General features: G+C 45.7%; 1 protein-coding gene across 1 annotated transcript in view; it reads left to right on the forward strand.

Annotated features, from left to right (window-relative positions):
- The window catches only part of PXN (paxillin), a gene marked incomplete at its 3' end in the record, with an annotated part of 32,697 nt that overhangs the window by 449 nt on the left and 13,261 nt on the right, over positions 1-18,987 (forward strand). The gene's annotated exons all lie outside the window — the stretch shown is intronic.

Consider the following 18,987-nt stretch of genomic DNA (forward strand, 5'->3'; position numbering starts at 1 on the left):
ACCCCCCCCCAGCCTGCACCCCCCCTTCCCCGGCCTCTCCCTGCACCCTCTCAGCCCCCCCAGCCTGAACCCCCAAGTCCCCTTCTGGCCCTAGCCCGCACCCTTCCCCGACCTCTCCCTGCATCCTCCTCAGCTCCTCCTCTTGCCCGAACCCCCTCAACCCCTCCCTCCTCCCCGCCTGCATCCCCACACTCTCCTTCCAGCATGGAGCCCTCAGCCCCTCCTACAAGCCCTTCCAGCCCGCACCCCTAACCTCTCTCCCGCCTCTGCGTGCATTCCGTTCAGCCCCTCCCTATAGCCCCATCAGCCCTCCCTCCCCATTCTGCACCCCCCTGGTTATACCCCCACCCCCTCTTCCTCAGATTGCACCCCCCCATTGCACATCCACACACCCCTGAACCCCTTCCCTTCCAGCCTGCACCCCCAGTCCCTTCACAACACACCTCTAACCTCTCATCCGCCTCTGATTGCATCCCTCACAGCCCAATCCACAAGCCCCCCTCAGCCCACACCCTTTCCTTTCCAGGCTGCACCCCCCCAATCCCTTCAGCCCACACCCCACCCTGTCACCTGCCTCTGCTTGTACCTCCCTCAGCCTGCATCTCCCGCACTCCATCCCTCAGCCCGCAACCCCAAGCCTGCACCACCTCTGCCTATTCCCCCTGCATTCCCAATGCATCCTCAAGTCTGCCCTCCTACGTAGCCCCTGATCTTGCATCCCCAAGACCCCCTTCAGCCTGCACCCCTCCCCCACATCCCTCAACTTGCACCTCCTTCATCTCTCCTACACGTGCTTATCCCTAAGCCTGTGCCCCCAGATCGCCCCCCAGCCTGCAACCCCTCATGGGCCTCTGCCTGCATCCTCCTCAGCCCCTCGCCCCCGAACACACCTCCCTGAGCTTGCAGCCCCCCCATCTCCCATTTTCCTACACCCCAAATTGGTTTGTAAACCTGCCTGTGCCTCCACCTCCCCTCCCCTCCAGTGTGTATCCCACTCCACTCTTTCTTAGCTTTTACCTCACCACTGGCCTGTACCCTGCTAGTGCTCTTCCATTATCGTGCACCCTGTCTTCGATTGATCTGCCATAGACCTCCCCACCTTTCCCTTGTGCACATTTTAAACCACTCACCCTGTCCTCTGCTTGTATCCTGACTAGGAGAATTGCACCTTTTACTGCTCTCTCAATCAGCAGTAATTCTTTCCCCTGCCATTGCTATAGTGTCTGGCTTCTGTTTTTAGGCCTGGCTTGCATGTGTAAAGTGATCTCCTAGGAACCTTTGAGATGAAACTGACCGGCAGACTTTGCAATCACATTGCAGCCATGATACAATCGTGTTCAGAATTCATTCCGGCACCATGTCCTTTCTCTGCTGCTCCCTCAGGTGCAGAGCAACCTTATGAACCATCCACAACTCCTCAGCAGAGGAGTATGTCAAACAACTGGCTTCATGCGAAAGATCCATAGAATCTCTGTTTACCTCCCACCCCTATCAGGGAAGGAAGATGGATCCCCAAAAATTCCCTAGAGTTCTGGGAGATGTTAGGGTGACCAAGTTCTGCTTATGAAACTGATTAAATCAAACACTGGGGTAGGGCTGCAATCCATTACTTCCATCATACCTTTAATAGAAACCAGACATTCTCTTAAGATCTGCTCCAAGAAAATCACAGTTTTATTACTGGACTCAGAAGCTCGAATTACAGTGCTAGCTTCAAGCCGGCAGTAACACCTTCAGAAAAGACAGTCTAAATTGGCTTGGGATAAAACTGTTGAGAAACAGTCAGTTGGCCTTTGGGAGGAATGCTGCAGCCCTAACATTCATGGGGAGCAGCAGTTCCCTTCTTAGTGAGCAAGCCCCCTCCCAGGTGGAAGTGGTCAACAGTCTAGTTCAGGGGTAGGCAACCTATGGCACGCGTGCCGAAGGTGGCACACGAGCTGATTTTCAGTGGCACTCACACTGCCCGGGTCCTGGCCACCGGTCCGGGGGACTCTGCATTTTAATTTAATTTTAAATGAAGCTTCTTAAACATTTTAAAAACATTATTTACTTAACTAAACTATTGTTGTATGTAATATATTATAGACTTATAGAAAGAGTCCTTCTAAAAACGTTAAAATGTATTACTGGCACACAAAACCTTAAATTAGAGTGAATAAATGAACACTTGGCACACCACTTCTGAAAGGTTGCCGACCCCTGGTCTAGTTAGATGTTGGAGAAGAACCTCCAATAGCAACAAACTGATAGTTGTATTGTAGGAGGAGGCAGTCTTGTTTTTTTTTCCCCTCATATCCCACAGCTTAGGCACCTTTCAGTGATGTGGTTTTGGCTGAGTGGCATTTGGCTTCTAGTGCCAGGTTTTCAGTGTGTTCTTACTAGTTAATGTATCCCTGGTGGTTTATTGGCTTGCTGAAGAGCATCTTCATGGGTGAGCACACAGATAATGTTTGTAGGACCATCTTAGAGCCTTCCCTACATGCTTCTAAAGCCATAGGAGTTGAGCTGTGCCAGCTACAACTGTTACATTCCTTAAATTCAAAGTGCTCTGCCATCTGGCCAGATAGCTTATTGCTTGCATCGATAATGGCTTTTTCTCTCCATCTAATATATTCAGACAGTGGGAAGATTAAAGGTGAATTGCAGAAGTCTGAAAAATTGGGTTTGTGCCGTTTTTGTGGTGCTTTACAATGTATAAAGAAGACCTGAAAGCTAATATTTTGTTTTGCTTTTGTTTTTTATGTTAGAAATAGCTGAAATTTCAAGTCGAGTCTTCTCCGGTTTTGCAGGAGGTGTTGGGTGAAACATTGGGAATTTTTTCATACTTTGATTTAATTGATGGAAGCATTTGAATCTTTAAGATGTCCTTCCTCTCAAGAGCTCATTAGATTTTAGGAGTTAAATATGCTGGCATGAGCAGACACAAAACACATTTAAAAAAAAAAAGTGAATTAAAAATCCATTCCTCTTTCAGCAGCTCAAGTTTTGCTCTTCTGCCATGTCATGTTTGTAACAGTTCTCCATTTGTCCATAGAGTCTTTCAGGATAGACAAGGTCTGAATAGCTAAAGTTAAAAAGTGAAATCCTCTCTCCCCCTTAACAGCTTTTCATATCTATACCGGTAGTATCCACCATAAAGAAGCAAACCTGCTACAAGCCCAGTTACTTTTCCTGTTGCAGATCATTGTCAACATGAAAGCTGCCTGCTCTTTATAATTGTGTTAGTCTTTGGGAACGTAGAGGAGAAAGGATAGTGTATCGGACGGTGTGGGACCAATTAATGCTTGGTGTAACTCTACTGAAGTGAAGTTACATCATGGGTGAATTTGACTATATTGCTGAAACTTTTGAACCTATTGAAAAAAATAGTGTGGAGAGACTTTTATGCATTGACGAGGAGGATCCAGAAGAATCCTACTTTCTTTCATGCTTCTTGTGAGTGGAGGTCAGGAAAGGAGGATATCATGAAAGGTCTGTGTGAATGGATCTTTGTTGTTTTAGCGGTTTGTTTAGAGCAGGTAAATGTTGCTATTGCGTTTTCTCCAGTGTTGGAGAAATTTATCTTCCAACACACAGGCCATGCCAGAAACTGTTTAAAATTTCTACAGATGAAACTCGTACATCACAGTGAATGAGTAGTCTGTTGTGCAATGCACTCTTTGTGTGAGCACTGTTATACACTAGAGCAGCACATGGGGACAAAAGGGGAGTTTGCGCAGGTGAGAGATCTATTTAGATCTGTGTCCCTTGCTCTTTCGAAGAGATCGGTGCATATCATAGGCGGGTTCTTGGAAGTTGATTAGGAAAGTTGGTGACTGGGTTTCTCTTTCTGAAGTGTCATAAACCAGTGTGGAAAATGAAATTACTGTCTTAAAAAGAGGGAAATGTCTGCATTATTTTTGGGTCTGTTGCCCGTAGAATACCAGAGAACAATGCAGTGTGATGTAAGGCAGGAAGGGATGGTCTGGGGATTCCCAGCATGATAACTGCCAAAGGCATGTGTTTTGATTGACTCTTTTAATCATAGACTATCAAGGTTGGAAGGGACCTCAGGAGGTCATCTAGTCCAACCCCCTGCTCAAAGCAGGACCAATCCCCAGACAGATTTTTGCCCCAGATCCCTAAATGGCCCCCTCAAGGATTGAACTCACAACCCTGGGTTTAGCAGGCCAATGCTCAAACCACTGAGCTATCCCTCCTCCACATTTGTTTTTAGATGACAAATTAGGATGTTGAATCATCAATGGTACTACAGCACCTACCCTGACCGAACAGGTATCCCTGAGGCCTGCTCATTGAGATCTACCAGACCCACAATGAGGGGATGGGAAGAATGGAATCTGACTTATCTTGTTTTATTTTGGATACCATGTTAGGCCTGCCACCGGAGGAGGGTAGCTTTAAATTTGCTTCTTGTTTTGTAGATTTCAGATGCAGCTTGATTGTGTGGCTTCCTCTGTTTCTTATGGCCTGAGGGAAGTGATCTGTGTGGTGATTGTCTTTCCCTCTTTAAAAGTATTAAATTTGCTATCAAGTTAAAAAATCATTCTTTATTAAACAAAATTTCTTACGTGTGGTACTGTTTTAAATTAATTGACTTCTAACTATGGTGTGTATTTTGCATTTCACTCAGTTTGGACAATAAAAAAAGGCCAGTTTCACTTCTGTTAGTTCTTAGGCTTGGTCTACGCTAGCAACTTATGTTGATATAACTACGTCGCTCAGGAGTGTGGAAAATCCACATAACTGTGCAAGGCACTAACTCCTGGTGTAGACAGCCCTCCACCAACATAGCGCTTTCTCCTGTCAACTAGCTACTGCCTCTCATGAGATGGAGTATCTATGTTGACGGGAGAAGCCCACCTTACAGTGATGCTGCAGCACCACAGCTGCATTGTAAGTGTAGGCGAGCCCTTAGTCACTTTCTCTGTCTTCGTCATGGACTAGTACAAAATTGCAATATTTGAGTTTCAAGCACTGAGGTGGCTATTTAAATCTTCATCATCTGTTTCCTTTGAAATGACAGAAGCATGGAAACACTTCTGCAAAACCTCCGCTAAGCTTGGTTTAAAAAAAGCACAGTGGTAACTTACACAAAAATGGTTCTGCTTTTAGAATAATCTCTTTTGAGGTGTTAAAAATTCCTGGTACTGTGCTGCTTCATTTTGATTGCAAAATCCAGCTAAAACAATTGTGGCTTCGTTTAAAACATGATTGGGAATTGTTCACCAGAGCTCGTAAAAGAGGTTTCATAAATACAGATTATGCTTTTGGTGTTTAATAAGTAATGAATTAATGGCAATATTCTGGCTGTGCATAAACATTAGACCTTTAGCTGTTCAAATGTGTTCTGATTTTAGACACACTTGCTGGTGGCAGGTTGCTTATTTTGTCTGATGGTTAAGGTAAAGTGCTAGATTAAAAGATTCAGCTACGTGAGCTACAGTTTTTATTTTAAACTTTGTTTTTCTCTGTGGTGGCACATCTCTCCCATCCTCTTTTTAAAGGTTTATCCCTGCTCCACTGAAGTTAGAGGGAGCTTTGCCTTTGATTTTCATGGAAGCGGTATTTAGTCTTAAGTGTGGAACAGGGTGCATATGTTTACATCTGTTTGTTGTCTCTATGGGGAAGATTGCTGTGCTGTGCAGAGACATGTTATCTTCTTCCTCTCCCTTGGTGGGTGATGGGTCTGTCTGACTGACTCACTTCCCTCAGGTTAGATGCCTTGCAGTTTGTAGAGCTGACTTGGTACTGGGCTTAGTGTGAAATTGCTTCATTATGGCCTACACACAGTAAATGGTCTTGGTGGGAAACATTGATGCAATAATTCAGCCTCTTGGCTCTCAGCTGGGTCAGGTTTCTGAGGGCTTGTCTACACTGGCAATTTACAGCGCTGCAACTTTCTTGCACAGGGGTGTGAAAAAACACCTCCCCCCCCCCCCGAGCAATGAAGTTTCAGCTCTGTAAAGCACCAGTGTAGACAGTGCTGGGAGCGGTGCCCCTTGCGGAGGTGGTTTTTTTTAGAGCTCTGGGAGAGCTCTCTCCCAGCGCTGCACCGCGACCACACAAGGCACGTTAAAGCGCTGCCAGTGTAGACTAGCCCTGACACTTTGCTGCTGCTGGGCAAGAAGACTCAAAACAGGACTGAGGCCAAGTCTATGCTACCACCTATGTCGGCAAAACTTATGTTGCTCAGGGGTGTGAAAAAACACACCCCTGAGCAACATAAGTTTTGCTGGCATAAGTGGTACTGTGCACAGCGCTACGTCACGGGAGAGCTTCTCCTGTCAACATAGCCACCGCTGCTTATTGGGGGTGGATTTATTGTGTAGACGGGAGGGATCTCTCCCATTAGCATAGAGCAGTTATACGAGAGGTGCTGCTGTATTGGTACCGTAAGGTCTCTAGTGTCGACATAGCTTAGTATCCATCACGGTAGGAATCTGACTTGTTTCAGCTTCTTAGCTGTACTGACCCTGGTAAAACAGGGGCTTTATTGTCTTGGGGGACTCAGACAGGGAATCCTCTGCCTCGAGCAGTGTGTAATGCAGTAAAAGGCTCATTTTCTTGCTGGTATATTTCCATTGAAAGTCTGGACTCTGTGCTGTCTTTAGCCCCTTTGTCTCCAACTGGGAGAGGTCAACATAGCCAAATGTCCAGCTGCCCTCTTGGCTGAAATGGATCCTCCGACCCAGTCTCCACCGGCTGTTAGAGAAACTAATGGGTAACCTCCCTTACACCTTATTATCCACTGGCTTTCTGTGTCTCTCTCCTTCCCTACTTATTGATTCCTGTTTTTCAGTTTTCCTGGGGAATCATAATACTTTCCACCTCTCCAGGCCCTCTTTTCCTCATCCCTCTTTTATATTTACAATAAATACAACTCATAGGAAAAAGACCATTTTATTGCTGGAGAACATGAACTCTAGTTTAATTCTTTATCTGGGTATCTTGGCATTTCACAAAGAATAATATAATAAACCTCACACTCCCTTTGAGATAGGTCAGTATTATCCCCATTCCTTATATAAGGAAATTTGCATTAGTGTAATTGATGTAGTTTTTCTCTAGAGTTTTGCATTGGTATAGGCACTGCCCGAGCACAAATGGGTCTTACACTGGTGAAGCTTAATCTGGCTACTTATCTTTATGCAGGTGCTGTGTGGGTGCATTAAGGGTTTATACTTGTGCAAATTGCCTTCATGTAGGCAGAGATGGAGAAACTGAGGTACAGGGATGGTTGCTGACTTGACCAAGGTCAGACAACAAATCTCTGGCAGAACCAGGAATAAAATACACGAGTTGACTCCCCGCGCCTGTTTCTCCTTTTGCTAATACAGTGGGTTTCAAACTGTGGGTCGGAACCCCAAAGTGGGTCACGACCCCATTTTAATGGGGGTCGCCAGGGCTGGCGTTAGACTTGCTGGGGGCTGAGCCCCACCTCCTGGGGCCAAAGCCCAAGCCCAAGGGCTTCAGTCTTGGGTGGCAGGGCTCAGGTTACGGGCCCCTCCACCAGGGGCTGAAGCCCTGGAGCTTTGGCTTTGACTCCTCCCGGCCCAGGGCAGTGGGGTTTTGGCTTTGGCCCCCCCCCTCCTGGGGTCGTGTAGTAATTTTTGTTGTCAGAAGAGGATTGCAGTGCAATGAAGTTTGAGAACCCCTGCGCTAATACTGATTAATATCAGGAATAACTCAGTTGAAGTCAATGAAGTTACACTGGCATAAAAACAACGTGAATGAGAGGAGAATCAGGTCCCTAGTTCCCTGTTCTAGGCCTTAGACCACATACCCTCCCTTGTATTCTGGAGTTGATTTTGTGTCTATTTTTGCTTGCTCCCTTTTGATGCTAGAGAGTTTGCATTATACATTTCTACACTGGAATGTCAGCTGTGGGAAGCCCCTCTAATGTATGAACAGGGCTGTCATCTGCTCCCTGCTCACCATAGCCTGTCCTGAATAACACTTCTATTTTTGGGGTACAGACTGTCATAGCTAAGCTCGTATCAGGGGTAGCCGTGTTAGTCGGTATCCACAAAAACAACAAGGAGTCTGGTGGCACCTTAAAGACTAATGGATTTATTTGGGCATAAGCTTTTGTCGGTAAAAAACCACTTCTTCAGATGCAAGTGTGGCCTAGTGGTTAACGCACAGGACAGGAAATCAGCAGACGCTTGGTTTTGTTGTTGCCTCTTCCATAGACTTGCTATGTGACCTTGGGCAGGTTTTACCTCATCTGTAAAATAGGGATTACAGTTCCCTACCTGCCGGGCACCTGTGAAGTCTACTTAACATTTACGAAACACTTTGCATTTCTAAAACCCATTCCATCTGAAAATGTCAAAATATAATCTATCTCCCTCAGCCTCCTCTGTCACCTTTACTAGCAAATCCATGTTGAGCCCACCCTCATCTTTTACATTTTTCTTTGTACTTCTATCCTCACTACCTTTCTTCTAACTTACTCTCCTCACTCACCTACCCTTGCTCTCTTCTGTGTCCTCTACTATGACAGGCCACAAAGTTTTCTGCTTTGCTGTCCCATCCTTCTGGAGCTTTCCCCTTCCCAGTTCCTCACATAAGTTTCTTTCTCTAATTTTCCTCTTTAGTCTAGCATATGTCTGAGGCTGTGTCTACATTACGGAGCTTACAGCGGCACAGCTGTACCGATGCAGCTGCGCCACTGTAAGATTGCTCATATAGCTGCTTTGTGCCGATGGGAGAGCGCTCTCCCGTCGACATCATAAAACCACCTCAACAAGTGGCGGTAGCTGTGTTGGTGGGAGAAGCTCTGCCACTGATTTAGCTCTGTGAACACTACCACTTATGTCGCTCAGGGGTGACGTAAGTTTTGGCGACATAAGTGGTAGTGTAGACGTGGCCTGAGTCCGTGAATGATTTTGTGATGCTCTGCATTAAAGATGCTCTAAAAATAAAGTGTGGTGGTGTCACCATATTAAATAATGGCAACCTTCAACTTGACTAGTATAGCACATGTTCAAATCTCCGCTAGCTTGTCTGTGTTTTAGAGTTTTAGAACACTTTTGCTAACACCGTCACGTCCCTGGTCAAGACATACCAAAGCAGAATTGTTACTGGAGCCAGTGACTTGGGGCTAAAAACATTTCTGATGTTTCAGCCACAGTAGATGGCTCTAAAATAGCCCCAGGGGTTCCAGGTTCATTCTGATTAGGAGCCTGGTACATTCTCTCTCTGGGTGGAGTTTTTTTTTCTATAAACGAGGAGTAATTCATGTCTGGTACAGGAAGTATCCCTTCCTTGCCCGAGACTTGGTTGTTTGTGGAAGACAAGCTTTAAGGACTGAAAAGATCCTATGACCAGCTACATAAGGAGACTGTTTATTTTGCTCATCTCATATGGCAGTTTCTTGTCTGTGTTGGACCTTCCCCACATGCAAAATGGGCGTAGATTGTTATTTAAACATTTTTAAGGTAGTTTGGGGACTTCAAACCAATTTGCTATACTGCTTTTCCCACAGTTCATGTTACATATCCCTGTAGGTCATGTGAATCCTGGGTGTAAAGTGCATTGCTAGGCAAGCTAGTGAGTTTGTCTAGCTGACGGTGTGTTGGAGGCCACCTTGATCTCTTGAACTACGCTGACCATAGCCCTGGTGAACTGCATAGCAGTCTAAACAACTGATTTGGAAATAAGAAAGTCCAAGTCAGTTAATGCCACACCGGGGAATCGGCTTTACAGAGTGGCACTTCATATGGGGAGCTAGGGCTTTAAGTGGCTCACTCGTAAATCAAACAGCGTGAGATCTCCAGGAATAATCTAGCCCCATAGTTGTGTCACAGAATCGAGCTGGTAGACAGATTTAATCCTTTGCTTGTCTAGCTCTCTGATACTATCTCACTTTTCTTCCATCTCTGGAGAGCAAGATGAGAAGAGGGTTTGATCTCGCTGTGATGGGGTGTTTATGGTCGTCTATGGACTAAATTGGTACGGTGCTTTTCATGAGCACGCTGTAAAAATGGCGAGAATAGATGAGCTTTTGGGTAGGTGGACTGTAAGTGAGTTGCAGTGGATTAAGAAATCCATCCTTCTTTCGTTATTATAAATAAAGCTAAAGGCTTTTCTCTGAGAAGTAGGTTCCTTTTACCACTAGTGACACTGAGTTGGGCCAGCTTAATACGTGTTGTTAAAGCCTCCTGTGGGGTAGGGAAGTATTATCCCAAAAACTGTATGAAGAAAGAGGCAAATGAGCCTGAGAATAAGTGGGGTCAGTCCTACGGTTTGTGGGGCCCAAAGCTGCTGTGAGAGGTGGGTGGGATCTAGTGGCCTTCTCTCTCTCCACTCCCTTTTTATTGCAAGTTATGTTTTTTCCCTCCCCAATCCTGTCTGCTGGCAGGTGACCTGTGACTTGTTTTGTCCCTGCGAGTTGTCCCTTGCACCCAAGACTAGCCAATGGAATGAACCTGTTTGGAAATAAGGTTACCCAGCTCAGAACCACTATTTCCCTCCTCCCTCTCCCCATGGTTTTATGCAGTGAGGCTCTCCCTGGGCTGTCGAAGTATGATAGCAGTGTGATATAGGGCTGGAGCTGTTTTGACTGGCTGTGAGCAGCTCCAGCAGTTAGATAGGATCCTTGCAGAGAGCTGGAGCCCTGGGGGAGGGGGAGAAATGCCATTTCATTCACGTCACAAAATCTCTCATCAGTGGCCAACTTAGTGCTCTAGGTGGGTGAGAGGCATGGCCCAGGAGAAGCCTGCCCTTTATTCCTGCTGTGAAATATGAGGAGCTCTGACTTGTCAGTCAAGCTGGGAGCTGTAGTGTTTGGAATGAATCATCCGACAGATTCTATAGCCCCAAGCTTGTAGTTTTCAGTCCATTTTGTTGGAGTTTAATCTGAGGTTTGCTGTTTGGCTCTTCCAGGCAGTTCCTCTTATGCATAGCCACTCTGGCATGTTGCTACTGTACTTCAGGAAAGGATTGCTTTCATCTGGCACCTCCAAGACCCTCTGCTTCTTGAGCTTGTTTAGAGGCAGGGATCATAGATGTTAGAGAGGAAAGACTGGTTAGATCATAGTTCACCCTCTTGCAAGGGCCAATTGTAGTCTTGCCCGATAGAGAGCCTATCAGTTAGTAAAGTAAATGCCACCAAGCTTTATCTTGGCCAAAAAGCAAAGGGCTGTGTAGACTAGGTGTATGTGCCACTTTAGTACACCATTTTGGTGGCTGCGGAGAGCATTTGGGGCATTCAGATGTGCTGGAGGTTTGGTCTCTTTTCATCTTGCATATGTTTTGGAATGGGGGGTGGAGTAGCTAGTGACACTTGAGGTATTTTGCATTGCTTCCTCCGGCATGATCTCACTAGGGTGTGATGTGGAATGGACTTGCTGTGTGTGGAGCTGGGAGGCTGCATGGTGTGCAAGATTGGGTGTGGGGGATGGAGGGAAGGGTCTGGGGGTGGTGCAGAGAGGAAGCTTTATGTAATTCTTGGCTAGCTCTTTAGTAATTGTTTTAATGAAATGGAATGCAGCATATTCAGTGCTCTCTTGGCAGAAACAGCTTTTTTTTTTTTTTTTGGCTTTGGGAGGTTGAATTCGGTCTAGTTTCCGGCTGCTCTGAGCAGTGAAACTTAGATCAGTCAGAGATGGAAGAGCAGGGGAGTCTGCGCTAGTGGGGAAGGAGGTTATCTTCATAGGTTGCTCGGCCCACTGACCCAAGACTTAGCATTTCTGTGCATTTCCCCGTAGACACTTTGAATTCAGATATCATACCAAGTTAATTTTGGAGTCTTGGACAGTAGTGGAATGCTAAGGTGTTGTGGGTACATGAATGTGTTTGTGAGCCTACAAGATGTGGCTTTTTAGGTATTGGTATAATAAAGGTGTGGATCTGATTTTTCCCCAGGTCCTAGCTCAGGAGATTGGGGGTCTGATGAGCTGGGACACTGAAGTCAGTCTGGATTTGTGCTGCATTGACTGTTGCTGGCTGGGCTCCCTGACTTCAGTGCATTAATATAAATTACTCTGTTTCATATTATCTAGGATCGTTGTCATCCTGTGTCCAGGGAGCAGAGGGGGACAACCAAGGCTGAAGCTAATTGGGGACTTTAATTTCTTTCAGGATGAAAACCCTTTTTCCTTAGGACGTGGTTTGAGATTTAAAAAGGGATCCTGTGTGTGTAGTCGTGAGGGGCTATATTTCTTGTGCTGCTTCCATTTCAATAATACAGACCTCTCAATTTTGACTGGTACTTAAAGGTGTTATTTTTTTTCCGTGTTCTTTACTTTTACCTTTATGAAACTTATTTCCTCCTTGGGGTTCATCTTCTGGTCTCCACTATCCTGTGGCCACAGGTTGTGATTCTGTGGATGTGGCAGCCTTCGGAATGGGGTGAACAGCAGGAGATATTTCTCAGGTAGGAGTGGGGCACAAACCCCAGCAGAGGAGGCTGAAGGTAAGCGCAGGAAGGCTGATCTAATTCTATGGTAAACTGTAGAGGGAAAACAAAGTGAACAAAGAATAAACTTTATTTGAAAATTAAGGGATTGATTGAGGGTTGATGGTTTTTTTTTTTTTACAGGGTGAGACTGTTAGATTTCCCTTTTGCCATGCTCTGCACTTGTAGGTGGAAGCCAATGTGATGAGCAGGAGCATGGCTCCATGTAGCAGATCTTTCTCAATACACTTCCTCAGCATGGCAATAATTTTAGCTAGGCTCATAGGAGTTGGCATGCCACATAGAATCATAGACTTTAAGGTCAGAAGGGACCATTATGATCGTGTAGTCTGACCTCCTGCATAGCGCAGGCCACAGAATCTTACCCACCCATTCCTGTATCAAACCCCTAACCTATGTCTGAGCTATTGAAGTCCTCAAATCGTGGTTTAAAGACTTCAAGGTGCAGAGAATCCTCTAGCAAGTGACCTGTGTCTTAATTAAGTCCTTAATCAGCACTGCCTTTTATTGCTTCTACATGTACTGCCATTCAGTTTCTTCAGGTGCTTTGTTTTGTTCCGCCAAGGGTAAAGAGAGGCTCCCTTGATCCAGCCCACATCTCCCAATCCTTTTTAGCCCACAGAAGATTATATCAGATAGTTTGTTCATGAAGTGCTCTATGCTGTCTTTGGCCAATGCTGCATGCTTCACTGAAAGGTGGGAGGGGTGAAGCCATCATGTGTCTGACCATTTGTGCAATGGTGTTCTCAATAGGGGGTGCTCCTGCCCGACTCTTGCAGAAGATCGGGTTGCACCCTAAAGTCTGTGATCTGATTACACCTTTCATTGTCTTATTTTGTATAGGTACATGTGTTCATGGTCATAAAATTTTTTGATCACAGCAATTGTCTTGACCCCTTGTGGTATAAAAGGCAGTGCATTTAGAACAAATGCCCCCTTTCTTCTCTTGCTGTGGGAGAAGGTAAGAGAATTTCAGTCAGGTGCCTTCTAACTCTTCTCCTTTTACAGGGTAAACTACTCTAGATTTTGCTAACTTTCACCTTCTGCATCTCCTCCCCAAATCTCCAACTGTTTATCTTGCTTTTCTCTGGACCACAGTGTTTACATGACACATTGGCAAAACTCTTGAGCTCTATGGTTACACCATTGCTTGGGAAAAGGTACAAAAGATTCTAGAGTAGACTAACTTTAGTGCCATGCATTGGCTTCACCAGTTCACTGCCCACTTCTCGTGCCAAATTATTAAATAATATGCTGTTCCTTGTATTAATCCTTGGGGGACCCTCTGTTATCATGCTGAGAAACTGCTGATCACTAAGATTGGTCCTTAACGCGTAACTAATTTTTAATCCATGCAATGACTTTGCCTCCTACCCCATTGTTGTTTTCCATAATCTTTTGAGGAACTGAGTCAAAAACATTGCTAGTCCAAGTAAATTATGGCCACTGGGTCATTATTCTGTTTTTATTAAAGATACACTGTCAGCTTCGAAAAATATACTTTTGTCTGAATCTATTTTTACCTGCTGTAGCAGAGATGACAACTCTCCCTCATTTTCAGTAATCCTCCTGATATTTTACCTGTAATTACGAAATTACTAATTCTGTCTTAAAATCTAATTTTGCAGGCGCACACACGTGTACCACTCGCCATCACTCGGGTCTGATGAACACAGCAAATAGCATTGCACCTACGGGGGCATTCATCTCCACTGCCCCTGTGGCACATGCACAGACTGTGCAGTGAGGGTCTGGTAGGAGGCAAGCCGTGGTGATTTTGAATGGGTTGGGGCACTGCTGGATTCACCGCCCAAGCAACAGGCTGCGTGTTGCAGTCTCACTGCCCTGTGGCCCCTGTTGGACTAAGTCAATGTGCTTTAGGTACCTAGAGTGTGCCAGCAGGGTCCAGACAGGGCAGTTAGAGTGCCACATGCAGCCAGTGGCTTGGGCAGTGACTCCAGTGCCCAAGCCCCACTGACAATCGGTGCAGCTTTTGTCAGATCCTCACTGCGCACTCTGCGTGGGAGAAGACACCAGAGGGGCAAGAGGAGACGGTGAAGGAGGAGAGATGGAATGTGACAGAGGAGGGAGAAAAGGAGGAAGGTCATCCCAGGAAGGAGGTCCAGACCTGTGACTGACCAATGTAATTAATGGCCCTAGGTGGCACCAGAGGACAGCTTTTCTAGGGCCAATCCTCTTCTCCCTCTTTAGGGGTGGGGTCAAGGGTGCAGTGAGAGGGGTACACAGGGGGCCCAGCTCTCCTGGCAATAGACAGGGAGGGAACAGGAAGGGGAAGAGGTCCCAGGGCCTCCTAGGAAACATAAGAATGGTGTCCCTAGCCTCTGTTTGCCAGAAGCTGGGAATGAGTGACGGGATGGATCACTTGATGATTACCTGTTCTGTTCATTCTCTCTGGGGCACCTGGCACTGGCCACTGTCGGGAGACAGGATACTGGGCTAGATGAACCTTTGGTGTGACCCAGTAGGGCCATTCTTATGTTCTAAGAGAAATGTCATTGAAAAGTAGGTTAAACTTGTGGTCAGTGTTGCTGTTATATTGATGATTGTTTGCACTTCTTGTCTCATAAAGGAAGCTAACAATTTGGTGTTGCTCTCAGGTCATCTCACTCTCTCTTGCTGGAAACACTCTGTAAACATCAGCAGGGAAGGCAGAAAAACCCTTACGTATTTTTAAAAAGAATTAAAAGACAACCCAGCCATGCTATTTAGAAGGTGCTTTATTTGGTAGCTAGAATTAGAGAAAAAAATAGTTTAAGCAAATTCTATATGCGAACATCCCTTTAACTTTTTTTTTAAAACCCTCAAGCGGTTTGTGAGGCTTGTTGGTTTGACCTATCAGGTTCTCTTTACTCATGTTCTAATCGCCTAACCTCTCGAAGTGATGCTCATCCATCTGTGATTCCCCAGACCTTTCTTGCCCCCACCACCACTGGCTTTTTAATCTGCAGGGGCAGTTGTGTTTCTAAGGATATATTTTTCTGTCCTCAGTATCTTCACACTCATTCACTTTAGAGCCCCTGGGATGAATGCCTTCCCATGCCAGTAATTGACTGCACTTGAGTTTCTCAGGTTGCTCCATAACTTCTTCCATAAAGATTAAAATGTATCAAGCCTGCATTCTGTTTTCCTATTTTAAAAGAATCTTCAGAATCGGAATGTTCCTATAATTTTCAGTGCTAAAGACTGATACGAATTTAATTTCTTTTCTGCTTCCTCATTCTGTTGCTGGCCTCTCTCCCCTTGGTGGTCTGGAGGGGCTCCTCAGTCTTCATGGCAGCATTTGTGCTTCTAATGTATTGAATGGATTTGTGATTTATCTTCGTATTTCTGTCCTTCATATACTGTAATTGTCTTTGTGTGTGTCTTCTACATTTATAACTGCCATCCTGCCTAGCAGTTTATATTCAAATCTGTTTATGTTGTTTGGACAGTACTTGAACTGTTTAAAACATTCTATTTCCCCCTGAACCTCATGTAACTTCTCTGCATAGCCCTGTGACTTACTCTTCCCTTTTTCCTTTTTTTTTTTTTTTTTTTTTTTTGCTCAGCGTCCTTCGGGCGTTCTTTTCTCTGAAAGAAGAAGACAGATAATTCACTTGGGGGGCTGTGTGGTGTAAGGTTTTTTGCCTCTTTCTTTGCATGTGCTTGCAGCCATTCTTATTTGATTGTATTACTATAGCACTTAGGAGCGCTAATCATAGCGCCCAGCACAATGGGGTCCTGGTCTGTATAAACACGAATGAAAAGACAGTCCCAGCCCTGAAGACCTTACAATTCATAGATTGATAGTCAACCCTTGCCTGCAGTGGCATCAATGGGATCTAAGGGTGATTGGCACCATGGATGGTCAGACCCTTAAAGTTGATCACAGCAGAGGACAAGTCCCTTAGGGGTAACAGTGAAGTCTAACCTAGCTGTGCCATGATGACTGTAGAGCTCCTGCACTTTCTTCATGGGGGAATTCAGATGTAGCATCCTTTCCTTCCATGAAGGTGCTCAAACTGCTCTAACCTGCAGTTGTATATGGCATCAAGTTGCTTCTTCAAACTGTTCCAGATGTGCCATTAACTAGTTAATATTGGGATAGTGAAAATGATCCACTGTTACTATTGACCCAGCCGATGTTGCAGCTTTGTTAAGAGATTATTGTTCTGATATGGATGCCTGCAATATATTCCTATTGTTATGTCAGTATTTCTGTTACTTGGGTTTTGTAACCAAATAGAGTCCACCCAGGGCTCAAAAAATGTACTCGCCCACTACCCATTGGCAAGATGTGCTGGTGAGTGGGCAATTGGAGCGCTGCCCAGCGGTGGCTGTATGCTGCTTCTCCACAGCTGGAGCTTGCAGGTTGGAGCTGTCCTCCGAGTTTTTTTCTGGTCTTCGGCACTGTGGGGAGTAGAGCACCAGCCCCATTCTCCAAGCTGCCTGGTACACATCTAGCTAGTGCTACTGTGGTGCTCTGCTCCATGCCTTGTCTATGTTTTTCAGGCAGATGTGGGAGGGAATTGCCCACACTAAAGAACAGAGGTCCAGGCAATAAAGCTTGCTAGGAAAGGAGAGTAAGGGGACGGAAGAGTTTGGCTCCCCATCTTAGAAGGCAGGATAGTGGGATCCCTTTTCTCTTGCAGCAGCTATGAGGGCAGACACCAATTAGCTCAGGCTGATGCCAATATTTGGGGTGGAGAGAACAGCTTGGAATGGGGGGAGCATGCTGAGATCTCAAGCATCTTGCAGCCCTGTGTTTGACATGCAAAATTTCCTATTTCAGTGCTTTTCCTGTAGCTGCTAACATCCCTTCCACCTTCTTTTATTTAGCTTGTATCTAGTCCTCTGGCAGGAAAGTGTCCTCAGTTCCACTTACAATCCTTGCACTCGGGAATGGTCTTTCGGTGATATTTATGATCCTGTAAATAGATGCTTCTGTGATTCTTGGAAACAGCTTAGAACGGCCTATTTCTTTGGGGACAATCTTAATGTGTGGCGGCGAACAGGCTCCGGCGTATGTCCTGGTCTTGTGTGCCATGGAATGGACATTTCTGGCTGCCAGAACTGGCACTTTGGAATCCTGGGAGTCTCCTACGCCTCGAGGGTGTGATGCTGGGCTGGTGCTCATTGCTCCCTGTGAGTAGCTGCGCTTGAATGGTGATGTGTCCTTCCGACGGTATTTCAGTGAGAGTCTGGGGATAGCAATATATTCTGTGTGTTTGACCTGGCACTTGTGGAGGAGCTGCATGCTGATGTAGCAGGAAGGGTCTGGTTCCTCAGATAACTGGCTTGGCTGAGCCCCTCTTCCTGTAGGAATACGAGGGAACCAGTGTTTTGATCAGTGACCTTGGCCCTGGGAAGCTGTTTATGGAGGGGCCAAGTCAGCGGCTGCCTGTTGGAGTTTCATAAAGGTTTTCCTGGCAGTGTTTTGTCAGGCTAGAGCAAATCTTGATTTCTGAATTAAGGTGTTGATTCCCAGTTCTAGAAACTTTCTGGGAGTAAGCCTGCATCTGATTGAAATTCCGCACAACCACAATTGGCAGTCCTAGCAGAGAGGCCAATTTACTCCCATCTGGGATCTTCTCCATCCTGCTAGAAATTGGCTGTGTTCTAGGGATGTAAAATGTTAACCGGTAAGCATAGTCTTACCGGTTAACCGGCTTAACTGTTAACCCCTGGGCCCCGTGCTGGGCGCCCACTGGCCCCGTGCTGGGCGCCGGCCCAGTGGCCCCGCACCAGTCAGAGCAGCGCCACCTAGCCAGAGCGGGCCCAGCTGCGGCACATGGTCGGAGCAGCACCGCCCGGTCGGAGTGGCCCCAGCTGCTTAACAGTTAACCGTTTAAACGATTAAAAATATTTAGTTTAAACGGTTAACTTTTTAAACGGTATTTAAATCCCTACTGTGTTCTAGCAACTGAGAGCAACTCTGGCAGCTGGTTTGCTCCTGTGCTGTGACTTTTTGAACTCTTTCCTAACTCTGTTTTAGAGGTTGTTTGTGAAGCTGCAGATAAGGGAGTTTCCGTCAGTTTACACATCTTTGGCAATCGCTTCCTTTCGTTCAGGACCTGGGCTAGAGGTCCAATAGTCCTTGATCTCTGCAGTGAGTCTGGGTGGAAAGGTACCACATGAGTGTGGAGCACTAATACATCTACCACACCCTATTCTAGCTTCACACAACTGGGTTTCATGTCTGTGAACCTTTATCCCAGGGACATCTAAACTCTGCCCAACTGAGGGTCGTGTATTACCAGGCGCCAGATGGCCACATGTAGCTGCTGTAAAACAGAGTACATTGTATTTTTTGTCATTACTTAATACAAAGGAGCAACGCATAGAAGCCACAGGACCCAGTATATGATAATCCTTTTGGACCCGAGGTGAGTTTGCTAGGATGAGGACTAAACTTAAAAACAAGGGGGAACAAATCTAAGGTGTCTTTCTTTTTCTTAAGTGGGGAAAGTTGCTGTTGGTTAAAGAGCAGAAGTACAGACTTTAAAAAAACAAAACCCTACCTCTTTAAAAAAAAAAAAAAAAAAAAAAAAAAAAAAAAA

This window comes from Terrapene carolina, unplaced genomic scaffold (assembly GCF_002925995.2).
Source record: "Terrapene carolina triunguis isolate 2854851 unplaced genomic scaffold, T_m_triunguis-2.0 Scaffold790, whole genome shotgun sequence".
Taxonomy (NCBI): Eukaryota; Metazoa; Chordata; order Testudines; family Emydidae; genus Terrapene; species Terrapene triunguis.